The sequence below is a fragment of the Acanthopagrus latus genome, chromosome 16 (assembly GCF_904848185.1).
Source record: "Acanthopagrus latus isolate v.2019 chromosome 16, fAcaLat1.1, whole genome shotgun sequence".
In the NCBI taxonomy this organism is placed as follows: Eukaryota; Metazoa; Chordata; class Actinopteri; order Spariformes; family Sparidae; genus Acanthopagrus; species Acanthopagrus latus.
Window position 1 is genome coordinate 1,950,046 of NC_051054.1, and position 13,891 is coordinate 1,963,936.

At 44.0% G+C, this 13,891-nt stretch overlaps 3 long non-coding RNA genes across 4 annotated transcripts in view; 2 read left to right on the forward strand and 1 right to left on the reverse strand.

Annotated features, from left to right (window-relative positions):
- The window catches only part of LOC119034413, a 37,880-nt gene extending 33,233 nt beyond the window's left edge, over positions 1–4,647 (reverse strand). Inside the window, exon 1 of the long non-coding RNA XR_005079560.1 lies at positions 4,229–4,647. This is a non-coding gene — a long non-coding RNA (uncharacterized LOC119034413). The remainder of the gene's footprint in view (positions 1–4,228) is intronic.
- An 884-nt stretch (positions 4,648–5,531) lies between these two features.
- Positions 5,532–6,471, forward strand: LOC119004735. Of its 2 annotated transcripts, none has more exons than XR_005070290.1 (3): positions 5,532–5,569; positions 5,937–6,004; positions 6,236–6,471. It is a non-coding gene; the product is annotated as an uncharacterized LOC119004735 (long non-coding RNA). The 2 variants fall into 2 exon arrangements; XR_005070289.1 differs by lacking the exon at positions 5,532–5,569 and adding an exon at positions 5,596–5,654.
- Positions 6,472–8,529: 2,058 nt separating this feature from the next.
- Positions 8,530–10,776, forward strand: LOC119004734. The gene is made up of 3 exons (XR_005070288.1): positions 8,530–8,656; positions 9,346–9,803; positions 10,183–10,776. It is a non-coding gene; the product is annotated as an uncharacterized LOC119004734 (long non-coding RNA).
- The last annotated feature ends 3,115 nt before the right edge of the window (positions 10,777–13,891 follow it).

The following is a 13,891-nucleotide window of genomic DNA, read 5'->3' on the forward strand; positions in this document are numbered from 1 at the left end:
AGACTAATGGCTGAGAATCAGCCGGAGCATGTGGGCTGTCTGTCGGCGCCGTCGCCTGGCGAGTGACATCTGGGTCGAGCCCGCCTCCTCTGCACACAGCCACCCGTCTGGCACTGTGGAATTATGGGTACTCTAGTTCGTGTGTTTGCGAGTCACACGTCTCATATCCAGGATGCATTTAAATCTTTTTTTAGTAAACGACCGGGAAAATATATTCAGCTTCAGGAGTCACTCAGCTCCAAACCTCATTTTTAACAAATAACAGAAACATTCTGCTAACAGGTCAAATTACAGGATCTCCTCTCGGCATCTGACAACTATGTTGTGCTTTAAACTCAAAATCAGAGTTATTTTGAGACCAAATTACATGAGATCACCTGTATACCACATATTTCTGCTCAATAAACAACTCAGTTCTTAGCTACAGGTCATTCACACCCAATTTTGTTTGGTGACATATTTAAATTTGCATGCTGACGGGAGGATTCCTCTGTGTCCTTCAGAATAAAGTTTTTAACACTTTCTTGGTGAACGACTAAACTGAATCTGACGATGAGCTCGTAATTGGACCCTGAGCTGAGGCTGCATTCAGACTCGAGGCAACATCTTCAAAGTCCAACACCGGTCAGCTCCCACACACCTCAGACGCTCTGCAGCTGATGTAATGCACCTTTCTCTCTGTTCTCAGTCGCTCAGGACACATGTTGGTGGTGTTTCTGATTCTCGGAGCGTCGCCTCCTTCTTCCTCTCAGCATGTTTTGTATTCAGCTCTGCTGCGGTGGACACGACTGCAGCAGCGAGCTGGACTCTGACTCTGCTGCTATGTTTTCTCTCTCCGTCAGTCTTTAATATGTTTTATCTAAAATAAAACAACTTTCCCACAAATGAACACCTTTTGTTACTTTGCACAAAACGACCTCTGACTTCATCCAGTGAGACGCCTCGTCGAACACCCTGAGCCTTCGCAGCTCGCTCCGTCCTCGCTGCAGCTTCACACACTCACTGACCTCAGACCTCATCGTGCAGCTTCACATGATGTTAACGACGGTGTCACTGAAACAAGCCGGCTCTCCATCTCACCCTCGTATCTGCACAAAAAGGCTGACAACTCGTCTCGGACTGAATCGACCTGATGATCTTTGACCTTTAGCCTCAGCGTTTCAGCTAACGGCGACATTTACTCTCCCTCCTGTTTCACCTCTCCTGTCGATGTAACACAGCAGCCCGGAGTTTAAAAACAGCAACGCTAAACTGCAACGTCCTCCAGCGGTGATGACCTCTGACCTCGCCCGACTCTTTCTAGCTGGCGGTGACGCTAAGTAGAGCAGGACGAGGAGGTGTGGGTGACGTGACGGCTGCAGGAGTGTGGAGGTGTGGACTTATCAAAGACGCTCACACAGGAGGAAGAAGAAGAAGAGGAAAAAGCTCATTTAGCCGTTTGCAGCTTCATAAAGCCCCCTGCCTCCCTGCCCGACCTCCCGGTGCAACATGAAATATTCATCTCATGCATATTTGGCGCGGAGGCTCTAAAAAGGCTCTGTTGTAGATCTTCCTTCATTACAGCTGCAAAACAAAGCTCATCCGACCCCCTCCGGTCGCAGATAAAACCCAGACTTTATTCAGCGTTTGTCTCCTGCTGATTTCACACCAAACAAGATGTTACTGACTCACAAGCAGGTGTGTCGTCTCCATTAACTCCACTCTCTGGCTTTTCCATTACAGGTGGAACAACACTTTCTTTTTTTTACCTGCATCTCAGCTTTATATAAAAAAAAACAGTTGGATTATGTTTCCAATCAATTTGGGAAATGGAGTTTATTTTATTTACCTTCCTGTTAGATAAAAACTGTTCTCACAATGTTTCTCTACTGATTCATTCACACAAACACGAACAAAAGTGCAACCGCTGGTAATTTAAGGGTTCACTATCTCGCCCAAGGACACTTTGAGCAGCAGTCTGAGCCGGGGATCGAACCACCAACCCTCCAATTATTGGACGAGCTGCTCTGCTTCCTAAACCGATCAATGAAGTGGCATCTTCTTCTTTCTCTCATTCTTTTCAGGAGACGTTTCTCAGAGATCTGATCTGTGAAACGATCTGCAGCTGCACGGTGTCACGTTGTGCAGTTGTGTTGTGTTGTGTTGTGATGATTCCTCTGTTTCTGCCTGAACGACCCGTGAAGTTCACGCACGGAACCCGCGAACAGTTAAGAGGTGAAACGTTCACATCCCCTCTCCTCAAACGTTTCTTCCTCTCCTTCATTGTTCCCCTCTCTCCTCTGACAGGAAGCCGACGGAGCGAGCGCTTCTCAAGACTTCCTGAGGATGTCACGATTCCTGCGAGCATCAGCAGCCGCGCTGACCGAGTCTGATCCGGGAACTTCCTGAGGACAGCACGACTTCCTGTCAGGAGGGGAAGTGATGATTATCTGCTCCCTGTCAGGTTCCTCTGCACACCACATCAGGTAAAGCTACTTCTGAACCCCCGTCACTGTCTCGTGCAGCTCCACGAGGGGGGAGGACGAGGATTAGGACCCGCAGCCTCGTCTAATCTCTGGATGTTTCAACACCTTCCCTCGCCTGACGTCCTCATCCTCCTCTCCTGCCGCGGCGCGTCAACAGAGCTGTTATTCTCACCGGTGACGACATGATGGGAAACATCAGATTCCTGCAGGTTTTTTTCCTTTCAGCGTTTGGACAATAACAGCGAGATAAGATCCCTGTGACGATGGATTTACTGTCCCACATGAAGCAAAACTAATCTCACTTCAATGCTTTCCCAACAGAGAGAAACCGAAATCCATATCGACTCGCTCATACTGCTCTTTTATCAGCAGCACGGGATTCTTTCTTAGCTGCTGCAGATTTGCTCCTGATTGCAGGTGACAGTCTGTTTCTCCTTCTCATTGACTTTTTCTTCACTACGACGCAGCAGGTGGGACGAGTCAACATCACACATTCACAGAGCTGACGGGGAAAACCTTGCTGAGCGTTCAGACCGACTGTGACGCAGAATAAATCGTGTTGCAGCCGCTGACAACTCGACGAGCTCAGAGAGAAGCGAGATGACGGAGCGATGAACAGATCTACACCTGAGCAGGACAGGGAGGGAACGTCATGACCGAACTATGGATGATTATTCTGTATTCTGTGTCGAGATTTACATCAAATACAGAGAGTGAGAGGAGGTATGAACTGCTAACAAAGGTCCTTCGCCAATAAGTGAATATTTTCTTTAAGAAAAAACAGTCTGAACTGTCTGACTGCAGCTCTGGGTTGCAGATTAATGATGATTTGACCTTTTGTGATTCTGACATTAGTCACTGTTCTGAGTCTAAGTCATCTAGTTTTACTTCCTGACATGTTCCCGTTCCCACTTTCTCGTAGTTAAACCTTTCTGGTTTTTTATTAGTGATAGTAAACTGAACATCTGTGGGGTAAAACAAGACATTCGACGTCGTCATTTTCGACATTTTATCGAACTGACGACGATCTCCACCAAATGAAGCTGACAGACAACAGAAGTCTGCGACTGCACTCACATCTGCATCATCTGAGTCAGGGACACACTGATTATCAGGGCTAAGAATGATCATTTTCCAGTCAGTGTTATCTGAGATCTTTCAGTCAGAACAAACTCATTTAAAAATACTTTACTGGCTCTGAAGCTACGAGACATCGGACTGCAACACGTCACAATTAAAAGCCTGGAAACACTGAATCAATCTGCAGATATACAGAAGCAGAAAATAGAAACGCTCAAGGAAATGACCTCAGAACTGTACATAATGTCATATCATGTACAGTCTCCATGATTTCTAATAATCAGTATCGGACCTGATAAATCATATCGATCGATTAGTATCAATCACCACAGCGAGTAAATTTATGAAACTGGACATGTCTGAGCAGCTTCCTGCAGCTTTAACACACTCATATTAAAAAGGACACACACTCCTGGACCACACACACACACACACACACACACACACACACACACACACACACACACACACCTGCGTCAGTAACTACACACACAGCAGAGATGGAAAACTTTTCAAACAAAGTGCTCTTCATCATCATCATCATCATCATCATCATCATCATCATCAGGTGCGTCAGACAGAACCAGCACAAACACCTGACCTGCAGACGTCAGGTAACACTGGCTGACGTCACCTTCATACGTCACTGCGACATTAAAGTTAATATAAATTTCGCTTCTCACCTGTTGGAGTCTTTTAAATCTGAATTTTGACGATTAAATCCTTCAGCTCGACTTCCTGCAGCAACCAGCCGAACACACGTCCCGCCCTGGAAGCCACGCCCCCTTCCTGATCGATACCTCAGGCAGGTGGCGGGTCAGAGGTGACGTGTAGAGCACTGATCATAAGGCACTTTCAAAATAAAAGCTCAAATACAGTTTGTTTTTTGGTACTTTATACTTTTAGTCCACTACAAAATATGACGACAGAACTTTTTACCCCTGAATTTGCTGGTTCAGTTACTTTGCAGACTCATATTTAACTTTAGTGATGAGCGAGTGAAGACTGAGAAATGTTCCTGATGTACAGAGAAGAGTTATAAGAAGACAGAAGGTTCACTGTGATTTAAGGTTTTTATTCCTCTATCTTAGTTCTAATTACCTTCTTTATTGGGCCTCTGAGTAACTTCACTGAGAGAAACTTTTATTTTGGCGGAGCTCCTTCTGCATTTTGGGCCCATCAACAAGCAAAATTCCACAATAAAAGCTTCAGCAGTAAAAAACAGAGTGTGGTTGATTACCTGCCACAGGCACTGGGAGAATTTACCGTCATTCTGCTCGTGGCTGGAAGTAATTTTCTGCTCTTGGATGTCTATCGAGGTTAAAGCTAGACGCATCTTTCTCAGTGTCGGTAAACGCTAACGCCAGGAGTAAATCTGGGCACGCAGATAAAAAGAGAGAAGACGACACACTGGACCAGAGCCTGTGCATGTGATAGTGTAAACACCACACACAAAGACACACACAGGAAGTATCCAGGAGGAAGTGTGGTGGGGTCACCGGAGGTCATTGCCACCTAGGAGGCGGCTATTGTGCAAGATTGATGCTTCGCTGCAAACAGAAGCCGTTTACGTCCCCACGGCTGTCATTTCAACTCCTATCATGGAAATGTGCACTGAACCCGCTGGAACTCCCCCAGGGGATGAGTGTGTGTGTGTGTGTGTGTGTGTGTGTGTGTGTGTGTGTGTGTGTGTGTGTGTGTGTGTGTGTACGAGCAGTGGGGGATTTTATTGAAGCTGCACAGTAACATCTCCCTGCTGGCAAACAAGCAACAACTGTCGTCTTTTTTTTTTTTTTTTCCTTACCTGCACTGAAAGTTTACACAGCCGGTTTTATGCAGAGTGTTTTTTCACGGCTCCCGGGTGCTTATAACCTGATTAAAACCCTGCTGTTTAATTTTAAATATATACGCTGTTGTGAGGGGAAAAGTTGTTGTTTTTTTTTACTTTCTGAAAAATGCACTTTTACAAGGACGATGCTGCGCATTCTGAAGGTTACAACAGGCAAAGCAGAACGTAGTAGAAGGTAGTCTGTCAACATTTATTCTGGTGATTGTGTTGGATTTACATGTGCATGAGACAGATGGTGACAAAATGTGCAAATAAACACAGTAAGATGTTGGCCTATTATAGCCACAGACATTCAGTATTTCATTTTAAGGCCACTGCTTTGCAAAAAAACATCGATTTGAAAAGAAAACCTTACCCAAAAGACTTAAAATATCTCTGCTAATTAAGATTCAAAGTCAAATCTCAACCGTGTGAACAGAAGCTGATGAAAATGAAGTTGTGGAAAGTCAAACGGACACATTCAGTCTCGCCAACAAGTTTGAAAACGAGATGCTCAGTGGAGACATAAGACATAATGTTCTTATTGGCATTTCTCTGTATAGCACACAGCAGTAATGACTGACCTGAGCTCAGCCTCATCGGATTGTTGACATCGTTGCTGGACAGAAACGTGAGTCTGAATCCGTCTCACCAGTACGAGCAGCCTTGGACAGCTTATTAGAAAAAGACGCCACTTCCTGTCTGTGCAGCTCCTTTATTTATGCTCTCTTGTCTTTATCTTTGACTGCATGTTGTGCTAATAATACCTCTGCTTCTCACATCGTGTGGACACGACTTCAGTCTGAACTGGTGTCATCAGCGTGACATTTTCTACTTTTTTTTCCTCCGTGTGTTTTGTCAGCTTACGTCTTGTTCTGCAGGTCCCACATGAACCTTTGATGGAACAACTGTATCCTCCACAGCTTTGAACGGGGTCAGAGCGGTACATCACTGAGCGAGGAGACGAAGGGAGCCATAACTCATCTCCTCTCAGCTCTCAACATCCCGCTTGTCCGTCAGACAGAGGCAAGAAATAGATCCACAGCTCAGATGGTGTTGTGGCGCTGATTTGTCTTCTGTTCATCTGCAGTCTGTCAAGGCAAGTAAGGTCACTCAAAAAAATATATTGTGTTTTTGGTTCAAGTCAGATCTTTCTAACTCCTGCTACAGAGAAACCAGAGGTCAGAGGCCTTCAGCATCAGCTTTGGCTCAAGTTAGCAGTGATACCTTATACACAAATGATGCAGTTAGGCTTTCAAAATAAAGGCTCCATGGTCAGGAGCATGCATAGTTCAGTTACAGTTCCAAATGAAGCGAGCCGAATGCTTCAAACGTTATCAAGGTCGCAGTTTGGTTACATTTACACAGAAAATAAGTTGGGATTTGGCAAATAAAGTACTCGTTTAGGAAAAGATCATTCTTAGAGTTAAAATAAGTAATGCAAATGATGTAAGTGATGTAACTCACACCATGTTACATTCGCGACAACATTACATACATTCACTCGACTCACAAACAGGATGCAAACTTTGGTCTCTGGAGGGAAAGTCTCATAAATAATCCAACCCTGACACTACTGAGGTACCAGCAGCATCCAGCTTTGAAGCCAACAGGGCTCCTGACCAGACTTCTGTGTTCGCACTGGAATAATGTTAATGCAGAGTTTATTTACATATTAATCACCCTCACCTCAGCGTCTGACAGCAGCTTCGCTCCTCATGTATTTGCACAAAGGTGAAGCTGAATATTCACTAATTGCAGTGAAGTGTTTTAAGCGTAACCAGGAATCCAGTTTTATTGAGCATAAGTTTAGCTTCCACGCCAGCAAACATTTCCGAGTGTAGGCGTCAGTGAGGAGTGAAGCTGCTGCCTCCTCCAGAACACAACTGCTCAGCAGAGAGCGGCTTCGCTCCAGTGCCAGGAAGCACAACGAGCATCATAAAATAATTTGAAAACGGGTGAAAATCTCAGTTTGGATTTAAACTCATTTTCTCTCTCAACGCCACTCATTTTTTTTTGGAGGAGCGTTGACTTGCTAAATTCCTATTCAATTTATGCAAATCCCCCCACAATGGCTACTGTTGCGAAGTGTTGCATACTGTAAGCCAGCTAAAGCGGCATTGCTCGAGCCCAAAGCAGTGCTCCCTTCAGGTTTCACAGCGCTGTTCGCAGCGCGGGTAGCTTGACACCAGGGAGGCAGAATGAATAATAGATGTGTGTTACTTCACCCAAACGGATGAATAATTCAGGAAGGGGCAGGGAGGGTGTGGAGAGAAGAGAGCCGCGATGACCGAGCTCAACGTGCCGCTGCACGCCGGCTGAGCTTCATCTAAAAATACAGACTCATGTGCTGCGAGAGGCCGCGTCCACAACACATGCTTACTGTAGGGAGACAATGTACACGCACACAAAGACACGCAGCAACACTCAGCTACCTACGCAACATGACTAACAATGCACGAGCACTTTACATGTCCCCTGGTGACGCCTGGATTAAACCAGTTGAATAGGAAGCTCGTTGAAAGGCAGAAGACAGAGCGGTGCAGGAGTGGTTCAGATATTGTACATCTAATCCTGCGACCAAACCACTCAGAGAGTGCATGTGGAGGCCAGAGAGGTTTTTAGGAGCTTTAGAGTTTTGGCATTGTGAGTGTTAACTTGCTGAAGTGATCCCACTCCATTCACACAGACACACGAGAACAGTTCCTTCTCTTTTTTCCATTGTGTCGCTTCTCACTCAACATTTGAGGCAGGAAAGAAGAAACTCAGTTCTGCTTCTATTCACTAAAACAGCTCCGAAACTGTCGGTGCTGTTAATTAAAGGGTTGTTACATAGAAATCCAAACTCCGTTTTTCCATGAGTGAATAAACGAGCTGTTCCTTGGAGGAAAATAAGGTGATGGAACAGAAAAGATAGAAAGGTGGCAGGGTCCGCTGCATATAAACAGGATGAAATCATTTTTTGCTTGAAAAATTCCTCGAATGTTTCATCGATCATCAGAATACTCACCGAGTTATTTTCGTTCAGTCAACTCGTCGATTAATTAAAAGTTGCAGCTCTGTGCTTTCGTACTTTTTCTTGTAACAGACTATTTTTATTCTGTGGAACTGTTAATATTTTAACATCATTTGTTTGGGGTTCTTCCAGCACGCAGCCGGTAACCTTGTGGTTTTGTGTCGGCGTTGTTGTTGAGATTCGCTCCGCCGGCTGTTTTCTCTGCAGACGGTTGTTGTGACTCATCTGTCTCCTGTCAGCAGTGACGGCCAGAGAAATTTCATCTCCGTAAGAAAGATCCATCCTTCATACCTGTCGGCAGAAACGCTCATCAGCACATCGGCGTCGCACACTTCACCGCTCTGTCCTTCTCCAGTCCTCCCCTCCTCTTTACGTCTCCTTTCCTTTTTCCTTTCCTATCATTTATGTTTGCTTCTGTTTCAGTTCCTCTCCTGTGTCTCCTTCCCTTTGCTTCTCCTGTTTTGTTTTTCTTTTGCTTTTATCTTTCCTTTCCTTTCCGTTCCTTTTCTATCTCTCAGTTCCCTCCATTTGATCATTTTATTTTTTCTCTCCATTTTGTTTTGTTTCTTGGTGTTTCCTTTCCTTTCCTTTCCTTTCCTTTCCCTTTAATATTTCCTTACCTTATATCTCATCTCTCATCATCTGCTTTTCCTTTCTTTTTGCTTTGTTTCCTTTCATCTTTACCTTTCTTTCCATTGTATTTCCATTCTTTCCTTTCCATTTCCTGAAGGAATAATTTGTACTGAAGTCATTATTGTCAGATAAAGTGAATAATAACCATAAATAAATGAAACACTGATGGATAACTGCCACTACTTCCTGCTCCTGTCACATAATGTTAGTGGGTTTCTTCCTCTTGTTAATTTTATCCTGTACATCGTATTTCTTTCTTATTTGCTGCTGAAAATTCAACCTTTGTTTCCAAAGAGCACAAATGTTTTCTCTCTTTCTTTCAGGCATCTTCAGCCGCTTGAAACTTTGAAACCAGCGATAATCAGATTTTCAGTGCGACATTCTTCTTCACTCTGATGACGGAGACGTGTCGGGTGAAGGAAGTTGGACGATGACATTTAGGAAAAGGTCGCCGGCAGGATTCGAACCCGTGTTATCATGTTACGCACCTGAGCACCACCAAGTTAAACTGAGCCTCCCTCTCCCTGCTCTCCTCCTCCTCCTCCTCCTCCTCCTCCTCCTCTGAAGGTCACCGTGAGATTAATGAGCTGATCGCTGACAGAGGAAATGTGTGTGACACCGCGGCCTTCCTGTCTCCCTCCTCCTGTAATGATCATCATTTTCTCTTATCTACACAGCCGCTGACTCTCACAGCAGGTTACTCTGAATCAGTCTGGAGGACATACCTGCCTTTCACCCCCATTTTTCTCGCCGCCCTGCCGTCTCTCATCCCTGTCGTAAGGTGAAAACCTCATTATTCCAAATTTGAGATTCACGGGGGGATTCGGGGATAAAGCACAGGCTGCGGTGGGTTTACAAAATGAGGGTTCATTGTCTTCACGCAAGGGCGAGTTTCAGTCTTTACAGACTTGCAGAGAAAATAACAAGAATTTTAAAAAGGAGCCAATTGCTTTAAACCAGTTGAACCCAGATGTGAAGCCTCTCCAGGTCGGAAAGTCTTTCAAATTGTAAAAAGATACAAATGACTGTAATTTAACAAACAAGCTCCTCTTAAAAAACCTGCCAGTTTTTTGTCTTTTAATGTGTTTCTGTCTTTGTTTTGCCCAGACTGTTCTTTTAACGGCTATTTACTTTTTGTTCTTTTTTCTGAGGAACTACAGATGGATGACATTTGTACCAAACGTGTCATATCATGTTTATATGATATTCTTATGAACCAACTTTCCCATCAGGCGATGGTGTTATTAAAAGCCAACACAGCTGCCAAATGGCTGAACGAGTTGGAGTCACACTGCTGGATATACTGAAGGACGCCTGGAGGAGATTCTGTCTGTGTTGTGTAGCATGAAACTGGGTGTTTTGTAAAGAAGCTGTATTGTGGCGACATTTTAAGCCAAACCATGATGTTTTCCTAACCTTTAGTTACAAATATCACTTGGTTAGGTTTAGAAATAACATCATGTTCTGGTTTAAGCTCGATGTCCTGACTATAAAAACACAGGAACATATCCAGTGGCTACACGCTTACAGATGTTGAAGCACAATCTTGAATTTCGGTCGCTGGCTTTGCAGTTTTCTCACCTGTAACTCCACAACTACCAACTCCACCTGCTGATCAGAGGTCAGCGTATATGCACATAACGCACCTGTGATATGACAAGAATTGTAGAAATAACTATATAGTTTGTACGAGACGTGTAAATGTGAATTTGTTCCCTAAACTTTCCCCTAAAACGACCCGTTTAGTCTGAACTGAGCTTTAGTCGTTACAGTGGGTTCAACATCAGTTTAACTGAGTATTTCACAGTGTTGTTGAGACATTTGGGTTCTAAAGAGTCTAAAACAAATTGAAGTATTAATGTTGTTTGTTGTTGCTTTTAAATAAAACATGTCAAAATGTCCCTTCACTGCTGCCGTACACTGACAGTCACATGTTGTAACTGATCTCATCAGTTGGCTTTTTATTTGTGAAGGAGAGAATTTATGTTTGTTCCTCCAATCTTAACTTGATTGATCGTGAAGTGGTTATTAAACTCCTTCATTAGCAGCGAGGCTTCTCATGTCCGACACACACTCATCTGTGTGTCTGCCGCCGGCTGACTGACACTTCAGGACAGTTTAATTTCTACTTGTTTCACAGTTTGAAGACGCCACTGCCACGTTTCATCGACAGGCCGACACAAAAATAACATTTATTTACACAAATATGTCACAATTTATTAAAGAAGTGACGTGAAATGACGTGCTTGTTGTCTAATCACGGTGTCACTGGTGACATTTCACAAATTCTGCTCCATACAAACAACATTAACACATTAAAAACTCCTCTTCCTGACGCGCAGACAGCTGGATGTGGCAGCAGGGAAATTATCGCTCATCCTCTTTCTCCTCCTTTTCCTTCCACTCTTCTCTTTTTTGCCTCAGGTTTCTCCTCGCTGGCTCCTTAATTAGCTGCACATCGTCTTTGAATTACACTTAAAACAGAGTCTGGGCTGTGGGTCCGGGTCAGGGCTTCTCTCAGCTAATTACCACTTAGCTCCAAGTGCCACTCTGTGCCGTGTTTGGCCGGATTGTGGAGGGATAAACGAGTGTGCGTGTGTGTGTGTGTGCGTGGGTGTGTGTGTGTGTGTGTGCGTGTGTGTTTGTGTGACTCTCTTAAGAGTCAGTGTTTTTTGTTTCATCTTGTTTTCTCTATCTTTGTTGTGCAGATGTGTCATTCACAAAGAATAAAATCAAACACACACCAATTCTCATTGGGCAGATGGAGGAAAGACTGTGTGTGTGTGTGTGTGTGTGTGTGTGTGTGTGTGTGTGTGTGTGTGTGCGTGTGTGTGTCTGTGTGTGTGTGAAGAGAGCTAAAAGAAGCACAAAGAAACACAAAACAACCACATATAATTGCAAGAAGATGGACAATAAACGACCACAAAAGACAGAAATGAAATGATGACAAAGACGTAAAACACGACTGCAAAGAGACACAAAACAACCACAATGAGACGCAACAGAACAACAAAGAGACAAAAAAGAACTTCAAAAGGACACAAAACAAAGAACAAAACAGGAAAAACATCTTCAAATAGAGATGGAACGACTGTAGAAACACAGACAACTACAAAGAGACACAAAACAACTACAAACACATGCAAAATGATTATTAAGAGACACAAAACAACCACAGAGATGCAAAATAACTATAACGAGATTAAAAAAACAGCCACAAACATGTAAAATATGGAGAAATGGGCACAAAACAACAATAAAGAAATGCAAAAAGACAAAGTGAGTGATACCTACGACACAGAGACGCAAATGAACAACAAAACGACAAAAAAGAGACAGAAAACAGCTGCAGAGGGCGAAAAAACAACCACAAACAGATGCAAAATCACAACAAAAGTGCACAAAGAAGACGTGAAACAAAAAAAGAGAAATGTAACAAGAATTTAAAACAATAAAGACCTAAAATAAAAAGATGCAAAACGAACATGAACAGACACAAAACGATTTGGGTGTCGCTCCTATTTAGGGGGGATGGAGGTCTTAACATGTCTGTGCCCAGAGGCTGTCATAATCTGTGTGTGTGTGTCTGTATGTGTGTGTGTGAGTGTGTGTGTGTGTGTGTGTGTGTGTGTGTGTGTGTGTGTGTGTGTGTTTGTGTAACACTGAAGTCGCAGCATCGGCTCACTGTGCAAAATTCATTTGAGGGGTTTTCTTACTTATGTTCTTCAGCTGTCACACATGACTGGATAAGTGGTGAACACACACACACACACACACACACACACACACACACACACACACACACACACACACACACACACACACACACACACACACTGGCTGAGGCACACGTCACACTGTCTTTACAGTAAGTCATTAGTGAGTTTGCATCACACACGCTTATCATGCGAGAATCCTCCCATCTGCTCACGCTCCTGCCCGGCCTCATTACCGCCGGCTCCTGTTGATAACACACTCCTGCTTCTTCTCTCTATGTTTTAAGACTCTGTAAATTATTCAGTAATTAAGAGGTTTGTGCTGTTGGGTTTATTCTGGAAGTCTGCCTGGCTACCACCACCTCCTCCACCACCTCCTCCACCTCCTGCAACACTGCTGACAGCTCTGCAGGAGGAGACGTGACAGATGTAGCAGGGAAACTCCTCTCCGAGCTCCAGGAGTCAACCTCACTTCTTTTTAACGAGCGGAGACGATTTACTGACATTTTTCATCAGCAGGATTCTGTATATATACGGTGACACAATACTGACATCATGATGTGAAGAAAAGACGCACATCAACAAAGAAAGTTGTGTTTGTAACTCAACAGAATACATAAATAATTTGATATAATCTGGTAGAAAGAGGAAGCTGCAGGATTTGTAAAAAGCATTTCTCAGCGTCACTATTCTGACAAACTCCTGCTGCTGGTTGAAGAGGAAATAATTCACGACATGTCGTCTGATTGTTGCTGTTTGTATTTCTGCTCTAACACACTCTCCATCATTCCATTACCTCACTCAGAAGCTCACGCAGCCTCGGTGATGTAACCCAGGCTTTTTCTGAACTTGCTTACTCGGCAACAATCTATGAAGACACAGATAAACAGACCAGTATCCACAGAGAGTAAGTCCATATTGTGCACCTCATGATTCACGTCCGATGCCAATATCGAGCGCCAAAGCAGGATGTGGTCCGCCCGACAGTGAGGGGTGGATCAGACACCAGATTCTGTGTCCCATGTTGGACCTGAAGTCGGAGTTTGACTTCAGTTACCCAAACTGAACCGAACCGAACCTGAACCATCACATCTCTTTGGCTTTGATGGTCGCTCTGTGCAGAATCTGTAGAAAGTGAGATTTCTGGAACATG